The 24,645-nt window shown below is 42.5% G+C and overlaps 1 protein-coding gene across 11 annotated transcripts in view; it reads left to right on the top strand.

Annotated features, from left to right (window-relative positions):
* The first annotated feature begins 6 nt into the window (after positions 1 to 6).
* Positions 7 to 24,645, top strand: part of ARPP21 (cAMP regulated phosphoprotein 21) — a 152,991-nt gene continuing 128,352 nt past the window's right edge. For all 11 annotated transcript variants that reach the window (XM_029940468.1, XM_029940467.1, XM_029940464.1 and 8 more), the window contains exon 1: positions 7 to 621. The gene's annotated coding sequence lies outside the window, so the exon portion shown is untranslated. The remainder of the gene's footprint in view (positions 622 to 24,645) is intronic.

Raw genomic sequence — 24,645 nt, 5'->3', positions numbered from 1 at the left:
GCGCGAGCTGGACCGCGATGTGGGCGCGGAGGACGGGAGCAGGGACCCTGCATTACTAGGGGACCGCGACCCGCCGAGGGACGGACAGCGGCGGCTCCCGGAGCAGCGCGCTGCAAAGCGAGGACCCCGCGCGGGGCTGCGGGGCTGAGCGGCGGACAGGCAGACAGACAGACAGACGTGCAGGGGCCGGACTGGCAGACCGGAGGCGGGGAAGTCGTTCGCGCCCCGGAGCCGGCGGGACGGAGAAGGCGGCGCCGGCGCCCCCCGAGCTCGTCCGGAGCGGCGCCAACCGAGTGGGGGCAGCGGGGTCGCCAGCCAGAGCCACCGCGGTCCCCGCAGCTGCGCGAGGAGCCCGGCAGCCGACGCTGCAGACGGAGAGCCCCTTCAACTACTAGCAGTTAAATAAGTCGACCAAAAACAAAAACAAAAACAAAAACAAAAAAAAGAAAAGAAAAGAAAAGAAAATAGAAAAAAAAAAAAAAACCAAAACCAAAAAAGCCAAGCCAAACCAAACCAATCCAGCCAACTCAATCATTGAGAAACAGTATTAATAAAAACCAAAACTAAATCAAATCGATCAAGGCACCAGGACGCTGGGGGGATACCCACTGTTCTGTCAAGGTAATAATCAAGGTCTTCCGACGTGAACCTGGCAAGTCTTTTGTGATTTTCCGCCCTTCCTTTCTGCCTTTTATCCGTGCTTTTCTTTAGAATTGTTTCTTGTCTTATTTTTTTTTTCTCCTTCGTGTTTGTAGAAAACTGTTGATGTTACACAGGTCTTGTGTTTTTATGTTTCATGGAAGGTGGGGTACACTCCCCTCCCCCCCGATGAGGCAGACAGGGAAAGGTGGAAGGGAGCACAGTAGGGCCGCTCTTTTCATGGAGAAGTCTACAGTCATTTGTGCAGGTTTTATGGTGGAAAGTTTGGGACTCTCTCATTTCATTCGAAAAAACTGTGCAAGAGGCAGAAAAGTTGTAATCAGTTTGTTGTTATTGCAGGACTTGGGGTCCCAGCTCCCACCGGATTGGGGCGGGGGAGAAGATTGTTGTTCCCTTTAATTTTTACGTGTTTGAAATCTGTGTTCCATTGCAAACTCCGAATTCCGTGTCTTTTGTCTCCGGTTGTAGATATGGTGGTGGAATTGCACTGAATAGTAAGGTATGTAGAAAGTTTCTTAGGAAGAGAAATGGACTCAGTCAATGTGTGTGCAGGGAAATAGAGCTGGAGTGGATGTGGTTTCTGATGGCTGTTCAGGCTCTGTACTTGATCACCTCCTGAAGATACGAGGACAGAGTCCAAGTCTAAAAGGAAAAGCAAAGGAGGCACTGAAAGTTACAAAGGATTGGGAGGCTAGTATGCACATTGCAAGGCGGGTAGAAATCATTTTCTTGAGACTATGTTTAGAGGGCAGATACCCCTTCTGATTGCTGATTTTTAAAGTCTGTTGGTATGACACTTTAGCCTCTCCCAAAAGAATGACATTCCCCAAAGTTGAAATGAATCTGCACAAGATTTTGCTCAAAGGCTGAAAAATTCCAAATGATTCCCATCTCCTCCTCATCTACTTTGGAGATCAAAATTGCTATGATTGTTTTAAGAAACCAGAGAAATGGAGATGACAGGAAATCATTTTTCATTTGGTGTAAGTTAGAAAACCTTTGACATACACTTAAAAATAAATGCACCTACTTCTTTGATCCTCTGTATTTGTGTGTCCATGGCACATGCATGTCTTAATAGGATTTTAGTTAATGTCATTTTCACCAAAGACGGTCGTTTGGAAGAGCTCTAGCTATGTTCTGTTCACATAGCCAAGTAATCTACTATCTTGGCAGTAATTGCTTCTGCTGCATGCCTAATGTAGATCACATGTGAAAAATTATGTGCGCTCATTTCAGGTTTATATGGGATTTTGTAAGGTATGTATTTGTGTTTGCTCCGATATTTCCTCTCTTATCACATTCCTTTACTTATCACTTCAACTAACAGAATATTTTTATATTTTCTGGCGAATGGGTTTAGTATATTCTTTAAGGGATACCTTTCATCACAAAAGATGCAAAGGGCTAACCTCTTACTGTCCTTGCTTATCAATACTGTGTGCTTGTTTTAAATAATTTGGTTTAGATGCAGTTTTTAAGACATTCAGACGCTATGCATTTATGGCTCCATTTCTCTGGACATGTTATTTGAATAATAATAATATAGCCCAGTTGCTGTAGGTGAATGCCTATTGAACAGAATACATGGTGTAGGTAACATTTATTTGCAGAAACTTATACAGTTTTAGAAATGGACTTTTAGCTTCTCGGTTACTTAATTTCACAACATGCCAATTTCTCTTTTCTGGTATTCATCTCAGACAGACAGGTTTGTGTGCGCTATTAGATTTGCAAATTTGCTGATCTTCCGGTGACTGTCCCTCTTAGATCCCAGCTGAGTATGGTTACCTTAACTGTGGCATTAGCCCTGTTAGAGCATGCTCCGTTGGGGAATTCTGTGCTGTCTATTTTTAATGCTACTTAATGAAGGAGAGAGTGCCTCACTCAGCAATGAAAGAAGCATGATGGAAGACAGAACAGTGCGTGGTTTTGGATCCTGGAGAAGGATATTTGAAAAGGTACAGACTGGCTGTGGGATATGGTAATTTTAATTAGTCCTAATATACTGTACTAACAGAATCATTTGATTTTAGTGAGAGGATTACCCATGAATTGTCTGCTATGTGTTTTCATAAACCTCTTCAATAATTCTTAGAAAGAAGACTCAGTCACTAGAATGCCTGAAAACTTAAAAGAGACACTAACCAAGGAGTTGCTGCACACATACTGTTTTTCATATGAGCTGTCAGATTCTTGGATGGTGAGAAGTGCAGAAATAATTTTAGATTCCTAAAATACTGTCCTAGTAAAGGCTTTGGAGATTATAAAATGTTTCGGGCATAAAATAACTAGCATCCTTCTAAGATACTCTAAGTTGAAGCTCTGCCTTGTGAATTGTTTTTCTTTCATAAATTTGAAATCTGGGTCCAGAATTGTGGCAACTGAGGCAGGAAGTTTTGGCCGAACTTGATAGAATATTCGAGTTGTTTTCCTTCCTTACTTTGTGATAAGCACAATAGATAATCTTAGTGGAGGTTAGATATTTTTAAACTGTAGATAGCAGAGGCAGCACTTCGGGACATTATAACGAGGGGGGAAAACTTAACGTTATAGTGCGTAAAACATAAGAAGCCATCTGTCTGCAACGTTGGTATAACGCAGAACACCTGTCTTGAAGTAGACAGTGAAAATGTTCAATCAGCAAGGTCTGGGTTGTTCATTTTCGTATTAACAACAGACTATGATCAAGTTATATCTTTGTTCAAAGTGAAGCTAATTAGACAAATGCCTAAGTAGTCTCAAAATTAATAAACATAAGGGAAAGTGAGGAGTTTTTATTAAGTGGGGAAGTGAGTTACATAAGTATTGTTAAATAAAGCTGTTAGGGCAATTTTGGTTCTAGATTTTTGTCCATTTCTATGAAGAATGATCCCCTCCCCCCCAATAAAGGACTAAGGGAAATGCACTGTAAGGAGTTACTTTAATTGGTTGCCGTTGTTTGTGTTTTCTACTTTGTACTCTGAGAGGGGAAAATTACGGTCCACACTGGCTGTCATATTTCCCTTAGTGGTCATGCTCTTCAGACCACAGGGCTGATGCCTTTCTCAAGAGTCTCAAATCGGGGCCATTCTCAGCTGAATTCAATGTAAATTCTATCTGTGGACAAGATAATGATAAGCTACATGAGTAGCGTGGGGAATGAGTCAGCCCTGAAGACACAGTGTACAGTGTAGCCAGAAGTGGATATAACTGAGGATTCTCACTAGGATTGGGAGACAGTTTGAAGTCCATAAGGCTGGGGATTGCAAATGAACCGTTTGCATGTAAGTTAGTGTAATTCAGATCTGCTTTGCGACCAGGTTAAGAAAGAATGTGGGGTTTAGAAATGATGTGGACAGAGAAAGTCATTTCTTCAAATGGTAAGTACTGCCATCATTCTAACTGGTACCACACGGGGGTGGTGTGTTTGGAAATTTGTGACTTTCTAATCAGAAAAAGAATTGGCTTCCTTAGAGAGGCATTATGTCACCTGGAAAGTTCTGGACATATTTTAAGTCAGTGATGAACTTCTAAAATACATGATTTCCTGTCTTTAGACAAAAGACCTTTATTTTTTAGGAAATCTGTGATTGCAGAGTTTCTGTGTGTCCACTGACTTTTCTTTCTTCGTTTTCCATTTTAATATTTAGAATTAAATATGATAAATACGTTCAAGCTGTGACATAAGTGAATGTTGAAGGACTATTGGAAACGAAAAAGAATATTAGCAAGGTGTATCTGTGTCTGGGCTTGTTTTTCTCAGGCTGTCTTTGCTGGGGAGAGTCCCTTTCCTTTAAGGTACATTTATGCCAGGTTCTAATAAGTTGCTCTTTTTAGTGCCTTCTCTAAATTAATTTTGCTCGTTTTGGATTAAAGTTGGCCCTGGATGTCCACAGGATTTATTACTTGTTTTTACTTCCCAACAATTTCATTTCCATGAGGATTAGCTATCAGCCGAGATACAGCATTTCAATTATATATGTAAATATAGTATTCTTGATAAAGAACAAAGCCCTCTGAGATGGAGAATCAAGTTCACTGGGCAGTTTTTAATGTTTGGTAACGTTGTTATTGTCTGGTCTCCAAATCTTCGGCAGTCCGGTGCTGTTTTCTTAAGGCATAAGATGCCCGTATAACATTTAAATACACCTTTCTCTAAGATCACTGAGACCTTTCTGTGCCCTGGGAAATATCTGTGCAAGGAAACCAGAAAGTGAATTGAAATAATTATGTCAGGAAATTGGAGCGCACATTGGGAAAAAACCGCAAAAGGGTTGACTTGAATGCACCAAATTGACTCTCCTTTCCAATCGGATCTTCAGCGTTATATTATGCTCCTTTTTCCTAGTTCCCAGCAAGGAGCTCAGTGTCACCAGGTGGAATGAGAGTTAATCACTGTGGATGGCCGGAGTAGATCGATATTTTGAATTCCTCTACACACTTTTCCCAACGAAATTTCTTCTGGCAGTTTTTTATACCCCCTACCTAGTAGGCATGTCGGCGCCACAGGTTATGTAAGACTTTTCGTGTTGTGATCAAATGATGACTATTAGGATAACATTGCAATTCGGATTCAGTGAAAATGTTGAAGAATTAGTCCAAAATTGTCTCACTCAAGGCACGTCCTCATAATAAATTTATGCATTTTTAAAGTAATATACTTAAATAAATAAAGTAATATACTTTACAATTGCTCCTTCTGTCTGGCAACAGAAGATAATTTTTTCTCCTCCAGGTGAAGGGGAGGGGGGTCCGCTCATAATTATCCCTTTTAAAAACAGACCTCTTAACTACATTCTTACATTTCACTGTCCTTCAAAATGACACGACAGTTGTTAAATTAGAAACTCACTGTATGTGACACACAAAATATTGAGCTCTTGTTAACAAAATCACTTCTGTACATAATAACATTGGTTTTAAGAGAAATAAAAATTAAAAGTATGGCTTTAATTGACATGAAGGACTCAAGATCTTTAACAAGAAAACCATTACGTCACTTTTTAGTTCAAATATTTTGGCAAAGTTTGAGATTTTTTTTGGCATAGTGCGGTCCATGTTTCTACCCAGAATCACAGTGTGTAGTATCTAATATTTTTTTCTGCAGTTTTGAGGTATAGTCACAAAGCTTATCTGCCTCTCAAGATAAACCAGGAATCTCTTCCTGATACCCACCCAAGCAAGCAAATAAGGCCTTGTGATAGGGACAAGAGAGGAACTTGGTGAATTCTTAAGGGGTCCCAAACAATGGACACATCTCTTACATTGGTGTTATCCTTGTCGGATTCTTTGACACACGCTCAATACTTGAGATAAGAATGAAGACCAGCTCTCAGGAATGGAAACCAGGAGAAGGGTGCTCCGATCTTTAGCACCTTTTCTTCTAATTGTAAGATGTAACACTTAACGTCAGAACATTCTAGTCCCTGGTATCACACTTAAAGGGAAAACTATACATTTTTGACGTATTTTGATCTAGTTGAAATTATGAAGCAACACCAATAATTGAGGTAAAATGTTTCAACATCTTTAGCAAACAAAATGGAACATCAATTCCAAAAGTTTTAAGGTCCTAGAAATCCAAGGACACTCTCCCTTGCTGCGTGAGCCAGGAGGCCTAGCTGTCACCTGACCGTTCAGGCAATTTGAGTTGCTCCCAGGTTGCTCCCAGGTGATCTCACCACTGATGCAGAGATCTGGAAGAATCAAGCCAAGGAGGATGAAGGAAGGTCATGAAAACTCACTGGAATTCAGGGACCCCTCATACTTGTTTAACTATTATTTGCTCAGAAGCTGGATAGGAAAATAAAGACCTATTAAATTGTTTTTGCAGCTCTTATATAAAGTTATATTAAAACATTTCCAGAACCACAAGCCAAAATCCTCACACAAAGTTCTAATATTTATTGATAATACAGCATCTATATACTCTAAACCGACATGTTTAACTTAGCATTTGGCTTGTTAAAATGTATGTAAGTTTGGCGGAAATCTCAGCATTGCTGACAATTGACAATTCAATCATTAAAGGGCTTCTGGACAAAAAAATGAATCGATTCCACGTGAGAATGACAGAATCAAGATTTCCAGCATTTGCAAGCTTCAAATACTCGCCCATCTTTAAACTTTTTTTTTAAGAGAGGTAAAAAAAAAAAAAAAAAAAGACACCTTTGATTGGAAATACGGCACTTTATTTTCTTTTTGTAGAGAAAGAAGGTGAAGGTTTAGAGTCAGATAGTGATTCTTGAAGCCAACAGAGCACACTGTTGACTTAAAATCGCTGATTTGGTCTGCCAGCTTAATTAATTGTCAGGACTTTGTAGCCGTATCTGTGACCTTACTTCTTTTCTCTGGCTTGTGGGAATGATCATAGTAATACTTTAAAAGGTACTACTTTTAAATTACATAGTTTTATATTGGTTTGTTTTAAGTTTACTTAGATACGTCGGTATTGTAGGAATTTTAAGAAACTGTCAACCAGACAGAGCACTAAAGATGAATTCAAAAATCCCATGCAAACAATTCTCTGGTATTAATGAGTCTTTTTGTTTTCACTTGGGTGGTGATTTACCTTTGGTCACGGCACCTAATGCCTTTGTGAAGATCGAAACCTTTCTCCAACTCTGAAATTTCCACATAATCACTAACAGAGTTCTGGAAAGATAAAATAATACAGCACGCAATCATGCCACATGTACATGCTGTTGCTATTTGCCTAAGCACCGTTAAACATTCAAACTGGATGCCTTCATCTTTATTTATTATTTAACTATGATTATAATAATTGTCTTCATCCACAACAATGGATGAAGTTTTTAGTGTTTTTTCCCCTCAGCATCAAGAGGTTAAGAGAGTTAACGTGAGCGTTTATGTATGAAAACAATTGAATATATTCTAGGACAAGGATGTAATACCCTTCCAAGAGAGAGATTATTTTGCTCCACAAATGATCGCAATGTGTACATTTTTTGTCAGATATGATATCAGAAGCTGATACAATATAGGATCTGATATCGACAGAGAGAGGTTTGGAATTCATTGGAGCTTCCAATTGAGAGTCAGGTTGAAACTAAAGGAGGTTTGTGTCCTAAAGGTGTGCTCCGAGCTTATTGGGGGACGGAACCCATGACTTGCTATGTGCGTTGAAGAGAGAACTCCACAGGGCCCTGCAGACGCAAGACTTGAATTAAACACAAATTTTAAACAGAAGTCTTGGGAAACAAGGCTTGGGGTGCTGCATCCAAATCTCACTGCTCCACAGGGTGCCTCTGTAAATGCTCAGTTTAGCACCTGAACAACCAGCCCGGAGGTTGGGCCTCTCGGTGTCCTGGTGGCCAAGACGCTAGACGTCTCTATGCGTCGCTGTCTCTGTGGGTAAAATTGTGTAGCAACACCAGTCCAGTAGAAACACATTACTCGTTATGGGGCTTTAACAATTTAGCTCATTTCTCATCGCTTCAATTTTTTCATTTATAAAGTGGGATCAGGCCTACCTTAAAGGATCGAAGCAGAAACGAAGGTGCAGGCACATAGGTATTATTCACTAAAAAGAAGCCATCACCTTTCATATGAAGCACTTTAGAGATTAACCTGATTGCATAAATGAGACAAACGTCCCCTGATGGTTTTTGTGGCTGGTAGTAATTAAGAGGGCAGCTTTCTTTTTTCCTACCCCGTCACATTTTTGATGCTTACCGTTGGAGAGTAACCTTTTTGATGTTCACGAAACTGGACATAAGCTGTCCTTTTTCTGGGTCTCTGAAATCTGGAAGGCCAAGCCAGGGTGCTGACGACTTTAAGTGCACACTTCGTAAGAACCCTGATGTTGAACAAGGGTTCTAAGGGAAGGGGCAGCCCAATTCAGAGTTGTCTACAAAGTGAACACATAGATATTATTTCTCCAAAACAGTTTAATTGTGGCATTAAGTGGTGGCTGTAAACGGAATCATTGAACAAGAAGGGGTTAGAAGGGATCCATGAAGGAATAACTTTAAATCCTGTGTTAATGGGGGAAAGCTTTTAAGTGGCAGACTTGGACTGGCATGGGAGATGGCAATATTTTCAGCTACCTCTGAGACGTTAGAGCAAGTGACGCTCGGGGCTTGCTGATAGGCTCCCAGACACCCCGCGGAAGGCTCTGGTTCCTAAGCACTGAGGGAGTGGTTTGGGATGAGCAGCTGATCTGGCCTCTGATCTTGAAGCATCTGCTCCTACTTTTGCTGTGATAAATCATTTCTGCACGTGTGTGAAAGTGGCCCAAGGAGGGGAGACACTCCCCCCCAAAAATGGGGGGTTAATCATATGGTTCCCCATCAGGAAATGGGAAACCCCAGTAGTGTTTAACACAGAAGAAGGGGAGCTGCGTGAAGCAATGCATTTGTCAAATCATTGAGTTTTATTTTCTATTATAATTTGAATATCAGCCATTCTTCTGAGGGATAACACAATCAGAAAGTTACACAACAAAACTTCTCAGGTGTCTGAGAATAAATTTAGAATCCTTTGGCATTGTGATATTTGCTGGAAAACAAGGAGAGGGTCGATAGATTATATATATAAACACACATATATGTATATATGCATATATGTGTATGTATATGCACAGACATCTACCCACACATATATAAGATATATATTGTAGATAAGATATATAATATATACACACGTGTGTGTATGTATATGTGTGTGCGTATATATCTGTGCATATACATAGATAACTTTTTCATCTGCATGGAAGGGATTTAAGGTCACCACTCAGTTAATACGGTCTTGGGAGAGCAGATGGGGCAAAGGCAAGTTCACAAGCGATTTCCAAATCACTGGTACACAGAGTTAGCAACAACTCATGTTTACTGGACAGGTGCCTGGGGAGAGATTAACCATGGTGAAGGTGATCCAGAATGTGGGCAGAGAATTCACTCCCCTGAGGGCTGAGTGAGCTAGCAGTGCTGGAGCAGAAGGCAGGAGTGAGGAAGGGAGGGAGAAGAAAATCTGGAAAACTGGGGGGTCTCCAGACCCCTCTTCCGGCCCAGAAGTAGAGCAGCTCTACCCAAGCAGTAGCAGGGTCCGCCTTCTCTTCCTGCTAGATGGGAAGAGGAGATTTGGGCATGGAGGGTTCTGAATTCCTTGTGGACACAAACTTTCCCACGGGATTTTATCAGCCAGCATTGCTAACTCACCGGGTATAGGATTGCGGCCCGTATGCTTATTTACAAAGAAAGTTGACCAGGCCTCCTTCTGGATTTGTCTGGAAATACCATGGAGTTGACTGTGAGCACCCTCCCAGGAGCAATTTGAGACTTTATCTAAGAACTAGAAATGATTTCAATTACAACTGTGGCAGACTCGTGATTTGTTCACTTTGCAGGTAAAACCAATGGATACACCCAACAGAAGGCCATTTGTGGAATCAGAGATTGGCCCAGCAGATCTAGCAAGACAAGAGAGCTCTAAAATCTGTTTTTCTAAAATAGACAACCAGACCTGGTGGGGAATACAGATTGCTTTTGATGTTTTAAGAAAAGATGAGGGAGTACAAACTTATTTCATCGCTTCTAGAATAGGTCTTGGGCCTTTGGTGGGGATCAAATGGTTCACGCCGGTAGTCAAGGAATTTGTAGCAGTGAGAAGGACCCACCCTGCAAACTTAAAAGAACGCCTGTATTTCACCCCAGGTCTTGGTGAACTTATCTAATGTTATTGACTTGACTGAAAGCCAACTTTTGGGTATTCCTAATAAAGTACATCATAAACGTTAAGGAAAATCTAAATGAAAGCAATATGGTATGTTTTTGTATTTTTCAGGGAAGCTGAGCGGTCATTTGTGGAGGAAATCCGTCCTTACTTCTGTATTGATCAGGTCATTAGTGCCCTTTGTTCTGCTCTGTGGGAATTACTTCACTTGGCTTGCTGCTTCTACCCTCTGGACCACCTCATTTGTCCAGGCAAATACTCTTATCAGTGTAGAGATCCAAGATTTCTATAGTTCTTCTGGGATCATTCGGTGAAGCTACAGGGACAGTAATAAGAACAATCAGAATTCCTCTATTGATTCCGACTTTACCTTTGGATCATTTTTGATTGAAAGCTAGTTGGGGGTTGTTGTTTTAGAAAAATAATTTGTTCAGTTGTTTTGCAATGTGACTATGAACTGATACTTATGGGCTGCCTCTTGAGTGAAAGGAACTTGGGTGTTCATGTGATGTCCATGCGAATGTACCCTTGGTTGTGATCACAGCTGTGGCAAAATTTCTGTTGTAGCATACTTGGAGATTGTTGTCTAAGGAAAAGGATAGATGTATATTTCATCCTTCTTATATTTCTTTCATTGCAGTATAACTTTACACTGTAATATGTAACAGCCCTGGGAAACACAGAGATTTAGATCTTACCTACAGATTAGGCGTTGAGAACCAGGGGGTAGTGAAAGGCTATGGGGTGCGGCCATGGTATAGAAGGACATGGAAATTAACTTGGGAAACTGGTAGAGTGGTTGGACGTCTGTCTGCCTGCATCTCAAATCTGTACTTATGGATGCCATTTGAGACGAGGATGGATTCTCAGTACCCGATTTCACCTAAGCTGGGGACACATTTTCTCCTGGTGTCGTAGAAGGGCAATGGGCCTGAGGTCAAGGTCACCTAAGTTTGAATCTCATCTCTGCCTCTCATTGGCCCGGCCAAGTGACCTTCAGTGTCCTTATTGGAATATGTGGCAGCAACGTTCCTTCCATGAGCTGTCCTATGTAAAATATTTGCCACAGAATAGAAATGTTATCTCCTTCCTGCCATCTCCTACAAGGACGGTTTATCCATTGAAAACCATAAGAACATGCAATGAAATTATATATCACTACTTGTGTTTTGAAAATAATATAAAGTTGTAGTTTGAGTCCTAAGTATTTCGTCTGTGGATTACTAGAAAAAAAGAAAACGAAAAACAATGATTTTTAAGGGCTGATGGGATGGGATTCTTTTGCATTAGCTTTTATAAGATATTAACAATATGTATCACATAGTTAAGGGGGGGAAACTACAACGTATCTAAACACATATTTTTAATGCCCAACAGTCTGAAGCAATGCTATTGATTTAAGGGACCCAATGGTTCACATTTACATAAAAATAGATACCCAGGGATGTGATGATATTAATTAAAACATTTTTGAATACATAAATGAAAAATGATTTTGAAGATCTTTATCAAGTGTTAAGTGGAATTTAAAGAACTGGTTTTTTTTCTTTTTTCCAAATGATGTTCGGGCTTTTCAGCACATGTGTGACGAGACTCTTTTTTGATTGTTTGCAATTAAGGCAGCAGGTCTTGGTCTTTAAATCTGTGTTCTGAGCCATTCCCATGCGACAAATTGGGGGGAAAGTGCTACACTGAGTATTTATACTCTGCCTCTGTCCCAGGGGAAGGAGCTAATGCCAGGTGCAAAACCCTATTTATTGTCAGGCTACCTGCCAACACGTATTAATGCAATTTACTGATATTGAGGACGAAATTATCCATTTTAACTAATATGTTCCCCCTGAAATTATCTTCAGGAAAACTTGAGTTACAATTAGCCAGTGTGTGCTTTCTGCGTAGATTGTTTGTCCTCAATTTGTTTTCTCCCAAGTAAACCCTAGACACCTGCAGCACCACACACTCGTTCTCAGGCCTCACGTCCCCTGTTTGTCACAGAGGGTGACGGTTGGTCTGGCAGATGTACAGGATCAAAGTAGCCTTTTCATCCTCTTGGGGAGTCCGTTTCTCAGATGAAGGAAGTGGTGAGGTTAACAGAAATTTCAGCTTACCCCGAAATAACAGTGAAGTGTATATTAGGTATGATAAACCTCTTTATTAATTATTTGTCAAAGGCGATGGCTTTGTTAAATTATTGAACAGCACAATTTAGGGACTAGGCTTACTTTTTACTAAGTAAATGTTTACACCATATTTTGTGGCCAGAACAAAATTAACAACCAAAATAATCGTACTGATTTTCCCACCTAGCTAACCTAAAGAAATAGAAAATCTTAGAAATACTATCTATAGGTAAATAGAAGGATTTATTTGATAGGAATATAGTTTACATTATATACAGAGAGGATATTGCTCTAAATTTCTTAACCTGTGTAATTTATCATATGCATTACTAGGTTTGCTTGAATAAATATTGGCTTTCGACTAGGGAATTACCTATAATTTTATTCTTGGGGATTTTTTTCTGAAGGGAGAACAGAGTAACAGAAAATGAATATGGATGCATACTCTTTTATACATACATATGTGTATATATTTTAAAAATACATATATACCCACATATGTAATATACTATGTTATATATATAGTATAATTTATATTTATTTAATATATTTATATATTCACATTTGCAATCTGGTTATATTATAAAAATTACACATATATCTAATATACTGTATATTAGATGTGTTACAATATATGTTAGTATATATACATAAATTTGGGATCTTGTTATATTATAAAATGAGTACTCTGTATTCTTGGCAGATCAGTGATGGCATGACCTAAATTAGCTGCTTTTCTACTTTCTTTTCCTTCTGAGTTCACTTCTTTCACTGCTGATGGACAATATCTCCTTAAAGATAGCCTTGTAGAACAACGTCACCAGTGCAAGGAAACTTGAATTCACCCCGTTCTCTGCCCATCTGCACTGATAAAATGGCAAGATGGAAACAGAGGGTAGGGTGATGAATTTATCCTTTCAATCCAAGAGTTAAGGATTCCTCTAGACTTTAGGTTTTGATGCCATCGCTCCTGGCTGGTGCCCAAAATGAACTCTACCATCTGTCTTGTAAATGCCAGTTAGTAATCTAGGACCCATATTTTAACATAAACGAGCTGTCCTATTGGGGTGAATCCTATTACGGAAGGAGGGAAGTGGAGCGAGTACCAAGTGTGTCATCTCAAGGGGAAGTCTCAGACTGTGGCATTCCTCCTTCGGGACCACACAGGAAGGGCATCCCTGAAGCACCGGTTCTCAAACCTGCACATGCATCAGGACCGCTGGGAGTATTTATCCAGGTACAGTTTAGGACCCACCCGTGGAGTGTCTGGGTCCGTGGACCTGGGGTGAGGCCCGAGGTTTTGGGTTCCTAACAGCTTTCCCGATGCTGGTGATACTGCTGGTGTATGGACAGGAACATGAGAGCCACTGATCTCAAGGAGAAAACTTCTTGCCAGCGTGTAGATTTTGCCTGATGTTTCCTAATCTGGAATATTAAACACTGTAAGATTTTGAAACAGATAGACTCTCATAAGTGAATTTAAATTTACGTTGATTTAAAATCGATTGTTAAAACATAGCATCTTAAGAGAGGAGGATGGCAAATTCCATTAGATCAGGAGGTTGGAGCCTGTGTTTTGGATGATTGCAGGGAGATGCAAATTTCCCCCTGTGCTATATTCTAAGACACTCCAGTGTAGGACTCTATAAAGTCCATGGAGATAAGATAATCCTGGGTATTCTGAGGGTCAAAGAAAAACTTAAAGAAAAATTAGTGAACACTAGAGATGGAAACATGAATGCAAAAACAATATGTGTAGACAGCAGTTTATAACAGCTTTATTCGTAATTGCCTCCAACTGGAGACAACCCAGATGTTCTTCCAAAGGAGCCTGGACAACCTCTGGGCATCCATCCATACCGTGGAGTATTACTTAGCGATAAAAAGGAGCAAACTATGAATTCATGCAACAATCTGAATGGGTCTCAGGGGTGTTACGTTGAATGGAAGAAGTCAATCTCAAAACATCACAGACTGTGTGATCTTGTTCATATAACACCTCGAAATGATAAAAATATAGGGATAGAAATAGGGATTAGTGAATGCGAGGAGACATGTCAAAGGGGAGGTGTGATTGGAAAGGGATGGCAGGAGGAGATTTTGGGGGGGGATGGAACTCTTCTGTAGCCTCAGTATGTTGGTACATGTGTTAACACCCAGGGACCTATGCAGCCCCCACCCCAACAAGCGAAGTTTACCATATGATCGTTTTATGATCATTTAAAACTTGTGATTCAACAATGAAAAAGAAATTGGAAAAATACTGTCATTTAGTTGTGTCAGGTAACTGGATTTGCACCATGACACGAGGTGAAAGTGTCAATTTATTTAAATAAATAAAAACACTTTATCTCACGCAAGAGGAAGAAAGTGATCTCTATAAGAAAGGTTCTTTAGAAATGCTCCTAAGGCCGTTTGCTGCAGGCACGGATCTGGGGACAAATTTGGAAGGTGGAAGAATCTGTGTGACATCGTCTCTTGTCTGGTCACCTCTAGCACTGTCGGCGCATTTGCTCCTTTATTCTTTTTCTTTCTTTTTTTTTGAAATCCTCTGTCAGCTTTGCCATTTCCAGTGTGGATTTCAGGGGCAGGTTTCTTCTCGTCTCCACGAGCCAGCAAAGATGCCTCGGGCTGCATCTGTCAGGCACATCCCTCCTACATGTATGCATGAAGCCTCAGGAATCACCAGCCACCCACAGCTTGAACAGCCCAGTGATGGCTCCCTCGGAGTTTTGGAAGGAAGCCAATATCATTTTGAAGTATCTGTAATTTTTAGAGACACGGAGGTCTTTAGACGTGTTTAGAAGGTCTGGGGCTCCAGAAGTGTTGGCAGTTGAATTCCGGCCAGAGCTCTAATCAGGTAACATCCATAAATCTCTGCTGAATGGATGCATGTGCGTGTCCCAGTAAAAGGGAACCAATTGCTGATAAAAACATAATGCTAAGTACTTGTGAGGTACTTTTCTGAGGGCTTTATATATTTTCACTTCACAGTCGTCTGTGAGGTAGGGGCTCTTCCTATTTCCATTTTCAGATGAGGAGGCAGGCAGGGACCACTTAGTGGCTTGCTCCATCAAGTTGAGGAAGCAGGCTTGTGCCCTGGAGGTCTGGATTCAGAGTCCAAGAAGCTCACAGCTCTACAACCCTGCAGTTGGTGCCGTGTTTTCTTTTTGCTATATTTTCTCCTTTTAGGGCAGATTTTTGCTAATGGTGCGTTCCAGGTTACACATGACCCACTGACCGTTCCGATATCCGTCAACTCTTGGACAGAACTGACCTTCTTGCCCTAACTGGGCAGGAGGTGCGGTTTCCAGGTTGAAGCTGGTCACACACGGGGTGCCAGCCATGACATCCCATGTGACTGGCTGCAGCTCGGACCCAAAGGATAGCTGTACATTGAAGCTGCACCACCTTAGGCTGGCCCATTCCTCAGAGAAATCTCCAGACCCGAATCCTAGCATAGTGGTCAAGGTGAGGTCTCCTGAGTCTTTTAATCAGTCCCTCCTCCGGACAGGGTGACATTTGGGCACAGAGCAGAGAGCATGAATCCACTTGAGAGTTTCAGAGTCTTCCGCAGCCACTTACTTCTCAGTTTTACGAGGAGTAAAAGAATCAAGTATCAAGGGTGCTTTTTTGTTTGTTTGTTTGTTTGGTATATCGGTGGGATATCCAAGCCAACTTGACTGATAAAAAAATAATTGCATGTTTCTGGCTAGGAATAGAGAAATGATACTCTGTTATTCAGTATCAAACAAAGTTATTACATCATCTGGCATCTATCTTAAATAAATATTCATGATTATATATGTGGGCATTGCATTCACTTCTCGGTGAAAACATGCCAAATGCACGGATTGAAGAAGGTAATGGTGGGCAGTGGACAGGGCATGGGTGTTTGAGACCCACCTTTGAATAACATCAGTGTCATTTGACCTCGGGCCAGGACTCAGCCTTTCTGGAACTTATGTTTCTGCCCTCCCTCTCCCCCGCCCTCCCCCTCCCTCCTTCCTTCCACCACCTTTACCTCCCTCCCTCCCATCCTTCCTTAGTGCCAATGAGATTAGTGGCAGTGAGGATTAAAATCGCTATGTGTAAAATGTTCCTTGTAGCATTTGGCACATCTTATCATATATGAAAACATGGCAGCTATTATTTTTTATGGTACAGATTAATGCATCCATGTTTTGGTGAATCAAATGTGAATGACCATGGGAATGTGTGACTACCATTATCCCAATACCAATCTTGCGATTTACTTTTGAAAAGTGATAGAAAGTATCAATTTCCTTTCCCTACAAAAGATGCTTCTGCCAAGACTTTTCTCTTCGTGACATATCAGTAAGTCTTGTGAGGAAATAAAGTAATTTACATATGAGTTTAGTTTCATAGGAAAATCTAGGTCTGAAGTACGAAACAGTTGATGCCCTTAGGTAGCTGTCTTCCAGACCCGTCCTTTCTGAGCTGACTCCCTTTGGCCCCCAGGCTCTGGTGTGTATGTCTGGGCTTGTGTGAGGCTGAATTTCGAGAGCGGGTGTGTAAGTGTGAGATGCTCTATGCATGGTGAGGCATGGAGTACAGGCCGATCTTCTGCAGCTGGGAAGAGCAATTAGCAGCTTCGTGAATTAGGGACTTGTTTACACTGTTGTCCAAGATAATCATTTGTTTGTTTTAACGAAGATGCTCTATCTTCATCAGAGGCATCAATCCTCATAGTTAAATGATAAGGTCTTTGCATCTCACAAATAATGTTTGGATTTCACAGCAGGAACCCCATCAGAGCCCGTATTTTTCCTCTGCTGGCTTTCGCAATCAAGACACCATGAGCGACATATCTATTTCCAATTATTCTTCGGTTACGGAAACATGACGGGATCAGTTCCAGCAACGTTTTTTGGACACAGACTGACTTTTAAAACACATTTAGGGGCACCTGGGTGGCTCATAGGTTAAGCGTCCGACTTCTACTCAGGTCATAATCCTCTGGTTTGTGGGTTTGAGACCCGCATGGGGCTCTACGCGGACTGTGTGTAGCCTGCTTGGGATTCCCAATCTCTCTCTCTGTCTCTGCTTCTCCCTCCACTCGTGTTTGTTCTCTTTCTCTCTCTCAAAAATAAATACACTTAAAAATACTTTTCTGTGAACTCCCAGCACTTAGACATAGGTAGATGTGTACAGATACATCTCTTTCTCTCTCTCTCTCTCTCTCTCTCTCTCTCTCTCTCTCTCTCTCTCTCTCTCACACACACACACACACACACACACACAATGTGAAATAAAATTATAAAAGTTTACAGACTAAATCATGGTCTTACAGAGGGTAATGATGTACTCCCAATTCTCACTTGCTGCAGTCTGGCTCATTTCATTCCACTCCATTCTGTGTTCTGTTCATTTCATTGTAAAATATTAAAGTTAAGCCAATGACTTGACTTGCTGATTTACTCACAGGTCATAACCTAAACTTTGGAAAACATTGGTCTACCTTTAAATTCACCTATGATTCTGTCTTCTGTCCCAGAATTGGTAGAGAAGAATGCATATGGCATTACTGTGGATTTGTGTGTGTGTGTGTGTGTGATCTTCAGCTATGTGAGATCTTAATATATCCATCTACTGAGTAAATGCCAGATAGGACCCCTTGAAGACAATAATGCCATCTAGTCACCCAGTAAGTACTTACTGATGAGTCAGGTAAAGTATTTCTGAAATTCTGCACGTGAGTCATTATTAAGCTCTGTACAGTTCTCCCAGAAGATGGACTTTTTGAATAAGGTGGCTGGTGTATTTCTAGAAGATACCTAGTGATCTCACTTAGGTTCTTCATAAAGCCATAGCACATGGGTCAGTTTTTTTTTCAAGGCACATGTGTTAAAAATTTTATAAGATGATGCTATTAATATACTATAAACAGTTCACGGAAGAGATTTATCTTTTGTGAAACATTTGTTACCTTGGTGGCTCGAAGAGACCCAGAAACATGCAGGGCATAGTCCCTGCCCTTGGGGAGCCTCCAGCCAGAGTCTCTGAACAACTTTAGGACCCCGTGTGGTGAGCGCTGAAGTGCAGGTGTTTGCCCTGCTGGAGCTCAGCGTGCACACAGAGGAAGGATACAGCACTGGCAGTGAGGAGAGGGACGGGGTCGGGTAAGGGAAGGGCGGACTCGTAAATCTCTCCTTGTTGGTTAGTATATGTGTTTAAAGCAGTAACCGGTCACCTGTCATTAAATGAGGAACCTTTGGAGAATGGAGGTGGTCGGACGGTGACCCCAATTGGTGGAGGGGCTTACTGTTTATACCAAAACCACTACGCTGGTCAGCAGCAGCCTAGCCAAGAGGCACGCGGTGCACTGGCCCCTGGACGTGCAGTTCACGGAATTCTGGTACTTCGGAGAGCTGTTGTGTGACGAGTGTCGCAGGTGTGCATTGCACCATCTGCTGGCACAAGGAGAGCATGAGACGCGCTGCCGAGGGCCAGACCAAGGCTCCAGCCCGACCAGCTTCTCTGGCATCCTTCTCAGGTCCTTTCACAAGTTAGGGACCTTGACTCTTTTCTTTTTGACCTGGTTCAGTGCAAGAGGTCGTTTTATAAATAATCGTAAGGTCTTGTTTCTCAGTTGCTGAAAATTCTTCGAAACGTTTACATTTACATGGTTCTTTTCCGTTTCTCCCGCGGGGCGGAGAGGCTGGTCTATTTCACACACTGAGCAGTGTGCGAAATGACGCCTGTCAAGGGTAGGGCCAGCCACCAGAGGGCCACATGCTGTCCCACGTTTCTGCTTGGTTTCTAATGCAGCTGCTGCTTCTGGTTCGATCCCTGGAGGCTTGAGCAGTGACGCTCTGCAGCTTGACCTCGGGGCACATCCCTGCTTCGACCCCGCTCCCCTGCCCCTAAAACCATCCGCGCTGCTGGCTGTAGCCTGTGATCTCTTCTGATTTCTGCCGTGTCATCCCTGGAGAAAGGTCTGGAAAAAGAGAGCCATACCTGGGAGGGAGGAGGGAGGTTGCTCCCACCTCTTCCGTGTGCACAACAACAGATTAAGATAATGAGGAACTACATTCCTAAAGTTCCCTTCCTGATGACTAACTGTCAGGCTCAAGAGGACAATTATTAATTCTTGACCGAGGACTTGTGAGTAAGTAGTTCCTTTCTCACTGGTAGGGGTACCTCTCTCTTCATCCTATGGAAAGAAAAGGAGTTTTCTTCAAGTCATGACCTACTCTAATCTAACCTTTTCCTTGAAAATTAGTGAAATAACAAGGCTTCCTTTGGAATTGACTGGCATACTTAAGAGAAAGAGAGAAGATAAGTCTTTGAAAGGCTGAGCTGTGGAAGTCCTCATTTTTAGCCCATTATAAATTTCTCCAAGGCAGATGCTGGCCGTAAAACTCACAGCCTTGTAAAACAACAAATACCTAATGCCGTTTAATATTCTCTTATTGATTCATTGTCATCGTATGAAAATCAGTTATCTAGCTGCGCTCATGAGAATAATGATTCGCTATTAACAATTCACCTCCTGAGGCCTATCCAGAAAGCTTCTCTTGTGCTGGGACATAAGGAAGGACCCAGACGAAGGGTCTATGTGAGTCCTTCCGGGTGAAGTTCATAGAACACTGCTGGAAGCTTGGGAAGCTGCCATTGTATTTGTGTAGGCTGCGCCTGTAAGAGGCTGGAACGTGTATGGAAGAGCGCAGAGAAATCAGAATACGTGCAGATTTCTCACAGCTGGCTATAAAATCTCAAAAATCAACATGTTCAATTCTGTTTGACCTTCATATGTCCTGCGTCTTCCCTGAAGGGGTCTTGTGGACAGACAACCATAATAAATATCTCCTGGGGATAAAGGGAGGTTTGGTCAGTGTCATTTAACTTGTAGAATCCTGGGCAAGTTCCTTGGCCCTACTCTGAGTCTCAGTTTTCCCATCTGTATGGTGGGAATAGTGACAGCTACCTATTAGTGCTTGTGAGGAAGTCCCTGAAATAATTTGTAGATGCTGGTGAACATTTTATAGGCATGAACTCATATGTTATCATGATATCTTTAATGTTTTCTGTGTATCACATCATGTTAGCTTCTGGTGGTTTGGGAATTACATATAATTGGGTCATATTTCATATGTAGGTGAGAATTCTTAATTCTGGGGAGAGTCACAGATTTTTTTTAATTGACTGGAATTATATTTGTGGTCACATAAGAACCTGGAACTCAGAATTATGGTCTGATATACAAATGTACATTGGGTGTGCATGTTTTAATACCTTTATAAATAGTGAAGGATTTGAATTCGCAACAATGAAGTGTCAGGGGTTAAAGAAGCTGACCAGGGTTTGAAGCCAACCAGTGACTCTGAACCTGGGTTCTGTTACTGCCACAGTGTGATTTCCACCTTCCCAAGGCCTGTCCTGAGATGTCCCAGGTGGGCTTCTAGGAAGCTAACTCTGAGACGGAGTTGGGCGTGCAGGACATTTACTACGGAGAATTCTGGGGACCAGTGCCCAGAGGGACAGGGAGGGAACGGGAGTGGATAGAGGGAGACTGCAAGCCACAGATCAGGATGAAGGATGAGAACAGACCTGACCAACTCCTCGGGGTTTTCTGTGGCTAGAATGTGGCTGTCTTGCTAGGGTTGAGAGAGCCCGGCTTTCCACCACCACCTCAGTCAGTTATTAATTACAGACTGCCCCAGGAATAAGTGTGACGTGATGTTGGGCCATTCAGCTCTCTGCAGCTCCTCCAGCGACCCATCCTTCCTAGGGGAGGGATCTGGGTCTACGACCGAGGTTGTCAAGAACGGTAAACCCCGAGAGAACACCAGGATGCTCTATAACTAGTGGGTTTCAGAGCACACACCAGGGTCAAATAGAAATTGTCTCGCCTCACTCCTAGGGAGAGAAACCTTAACTAGATGGGGAGTCAGATTTTCAAAGAAGCCATAGACTGTAACAGGCCTTCAGATTCGCCCCTTCTCCCTGGAAACAAGAATCCATCTCCCACCAATCAGAGTCTCCCTCATCTGGACCGAAGCCCACTTTGGGTGCATAGTATTTGTATCCAAACACCGTTTAAGCCCAAAGAGACTGTTACGCTCCAAGCCTTTTGTTCAGGAAGATTTCAAAACACTCAAGAAACAGAGACCATGGAATAAGACACCCTCCTCCTCCCTCCCTCCCCACCATGTGCATGTGGCAAGAGTGTCGACATGCTGGCCTTTTCCAGAAGAATTTTTAATAGCACAAAGTGTTGCCTTCCTTGTTGAACTGAGATCCAGACAGGCGTGTCCTCAGAGAAGGGTGAGATTTCACAATGTCTGAAGTCACAGATGTCTAATAGTGCTGACGTGAGTGCAGTTGAGGCTGTCAGAGTCCCGGTTCTGGGAAGCGCCGTGCCCCTGCCCCCCTCCCCACCACGGACCTTCACTGTCCTGTGTCCTGTGTTCCAGAACACCCAAGAAGGCCACCAGACATCACAGGCCAGGCAAGGGGCGAGACACTTAATGCATTCGCTTCATTTTCATCATTGTGTTGTGTTGAGAGGAGTCCTGGAAATCAGTGACCTTGGAAGTGACTGGCCCACTCCTCTGCCCTCAGCAATGTTTCATCCCACTGTAACACCGACACCAACATTTGTTTCGGAGAGGGGTCTCTTTGGAGAGTTCCACAGAGACTAAATCCAAAGCGGTACTTGGGATCTGCTCATGACCCTGGGATTTGAACCTCCGAACCGTATCTGATTCCCTTGCTAGGTCGGGTCCCCAGGTTCAGGGTGCCACCTAGGCCTGTCGGACCATGCCTCTGCTTGCCTGTCCCCAGCAGATCAGCTCGGACATGCCCAGGAGTGACTCAGCAGTCTGTGTTACCCCTGCAGGAGCCAACAGGAACGTGGTGGTGGTTTGGCCCCGAAAGCAGGTGGCGGCGGGGGCCACAGCGGTTGCATTTCCTCCTGGAGGTGGGGGCTCAGCTGTTTCTGTGGTCACGCGCCCCTAGTAAGTGCTCGGAGGAGGCAGGGGGCCAAGATTACAGCTGGGACTTGAGCCGCTGCCGGCTCCCAGCAGCTGCTGCTCTGTTCTCTGAGCTGGAACCGATTCCGGGCTGCAGTGTGGCCTGATCTGGCATTCAGGGCGGGGCGTGCGAGAAGTGTCACTTGCACATTCTGAGTGGCTTAACCCACCTGCTGTGTGTGTGTGTGTGTGTGTGTGTGTGTGTGTCTGTGTGTGTGTGGCCTATTGAGGGGACAATTCTATGACATTCAAGTTGCACGACCAATTTTAGGTCTGTGACAAGAGCAAGACTTTCCCTCTTCTGAGGTTGGTGGCTTTGCAGATCTTCAAGGAATTATTTCAATAGATAGAGCTGAGCGTGGCAGCCTGAGTCAGGATGCATGTGTTAATAGGAGCAGGTTTGGTTTACATTTGTGACTTCGTGCATGTGCGCAGAGGCGGCTTGGAAGAAGACTGCACTAGGAGCCAGGAGAACTGAGTTCTAGTTGTCGTGTAGACTTCACAAAGACAGATCTGTGATATGGGACATCATCATTGTCCTTGGGCTCAGCTTTTCGGTTGTTTATCTGTTTGTTTAATATGTTAATTGAAGATAATAAATCAGATCAGATTAGGAGAGCTTGTGTTCTGGACATGTGAAGAAGTTAAAGTAACTGGCCAAATGCTATGCACATGCTTAAAAAACTACAGATTCAGATTGTGTCCTTGGAGACTCACACACATCTATGTATCTATTTCTACAGAACAGCGGTTGGTAGGTGTTTTTAAAATGGCTAACCACAGAGTTGTTTTACGGAATGTAAACATATCCATGTGGGAGTTAAGAATCATACCCAACATTCAAGATTAGCTATTTCCTATATTTGAGAAACAAGAAAAATATCCGCTGGGTCAACCTCACGTGAGTTTGTGAAACTGTCCTCCTATTTAAAGCACTTGTGTTGATGGATAGCGACTTAATGAATGCTCCCCAATTTTGTGAGCAAGTCTGGGTTCTCCTAGAGAGTGGGGGCTGAATTCAAGTCATCTTTAGATGCCTTGTATGTAGATTAAATGAAAAGGTATCCAATTGGTTCTGTCCGTTATGGTTTTGAAAGGAAAAAAATGATGATGTGAATTGTGATGTTAAAAATACCTAGATCTTATGGTATGAGGGCTCAACTCTCTTTCTCCAGATTCTCAGACCTTAGCTCCAGCCTTGCCCCTCAAAGAACTGTGGCTGCCAACAGAAGCTGTTTACATGTGATAAACCTGGGGCATCTGGCTCAGTCATTAAACGTCTGACTTCAGCTCAGGTCATGATCTCAATGTTCATGAGTTCGAGCCCCATGTCAGGCTCTGTGCTGACATTTCAGAGCCTGGAGCCTGCTTCAGATTCTGTGTCCCTCTCTCTTTGCCCCTCCCCTGCTCATGCTTTCTCTCTCTCTCTCTCTCTCTCAAAAATAAGTAAACATTAACAAAAAGGGGGGACAAACCTATATGAGCACTGCTCAGTATGTGGAGAATGGTACATATGATTACACATATCTTCCGTGTACCTTTCTCTGAATCCATATTGACCCAAGTAGAAGAGAATCACATTTTTTTTTTCAGGGAAGTTACAGGGTCTCTCCACAAACCATTGATTTTCCCTGATTCTTTTTGGTTGATTTCTTTGTAGAGGAAAGTCTGTTTAGAACCCAGTATTCAAGTGCTCCATGTAAAAATGCCCTTGAGTTTTTAAGAAATTTGAGGCCAGTCTGGCTTGTAATCAAGTTATTGACTTGATTTTTTAAGAATTTTTTTAGGGGCGCCTGGGTGGCTCAGTCAGTTAAGCCTCCAACTTCGGCTCAGGTCATGATCTCATGGTTCGTGGGTTTGAGCCCCGCGTTGGGCTCAGTGCTGACAGCTCAGAGCCTGGAGCCTGCTTCCGATTCTGTATCTCCCTCTTTCTGATCCTCCCCTGCTCATGCTGTCTCTCTCTGTCTCTCAAAAATAAATAAAAGACATAAAAAATTTAAAAATATTTAAAAATTATTTTTGAGAGAGAGAGAGTGAGAGGGACAGAGAGAGAGTGAGAGGGACAGAGAGAGAGTGAGAGGGACAGAGAGAGAGAAAGAGGGACAGAGAGAGAGTGAGAGGGACAGAGAGAGAGTGAGAGGGACAGAGAGAGAGAGAGGGACAGAGAGAGAGAGAGAGAGGGACAGAGAGAG

The sequence above is a fragment of the Suricata suricatta genome, chromosome 5, assembly GCF_006229205.1.
Source record: "Suricata suricatta isolate VVHF042 chromosome 5, meerkat_22Aug2017_6uvM2_HiC, whole genome shotgun sequence".
Taxonomy (NCBI): domain Eukaryota; kingdom Metazoa; phylum Chordata; class Mammalia; order Carnivora; family Herpestidae; genus Suricata; species Suricata suricatta.
This window is presented reverse-complemented; position numbering and strand designations above follow the sequence as displayed.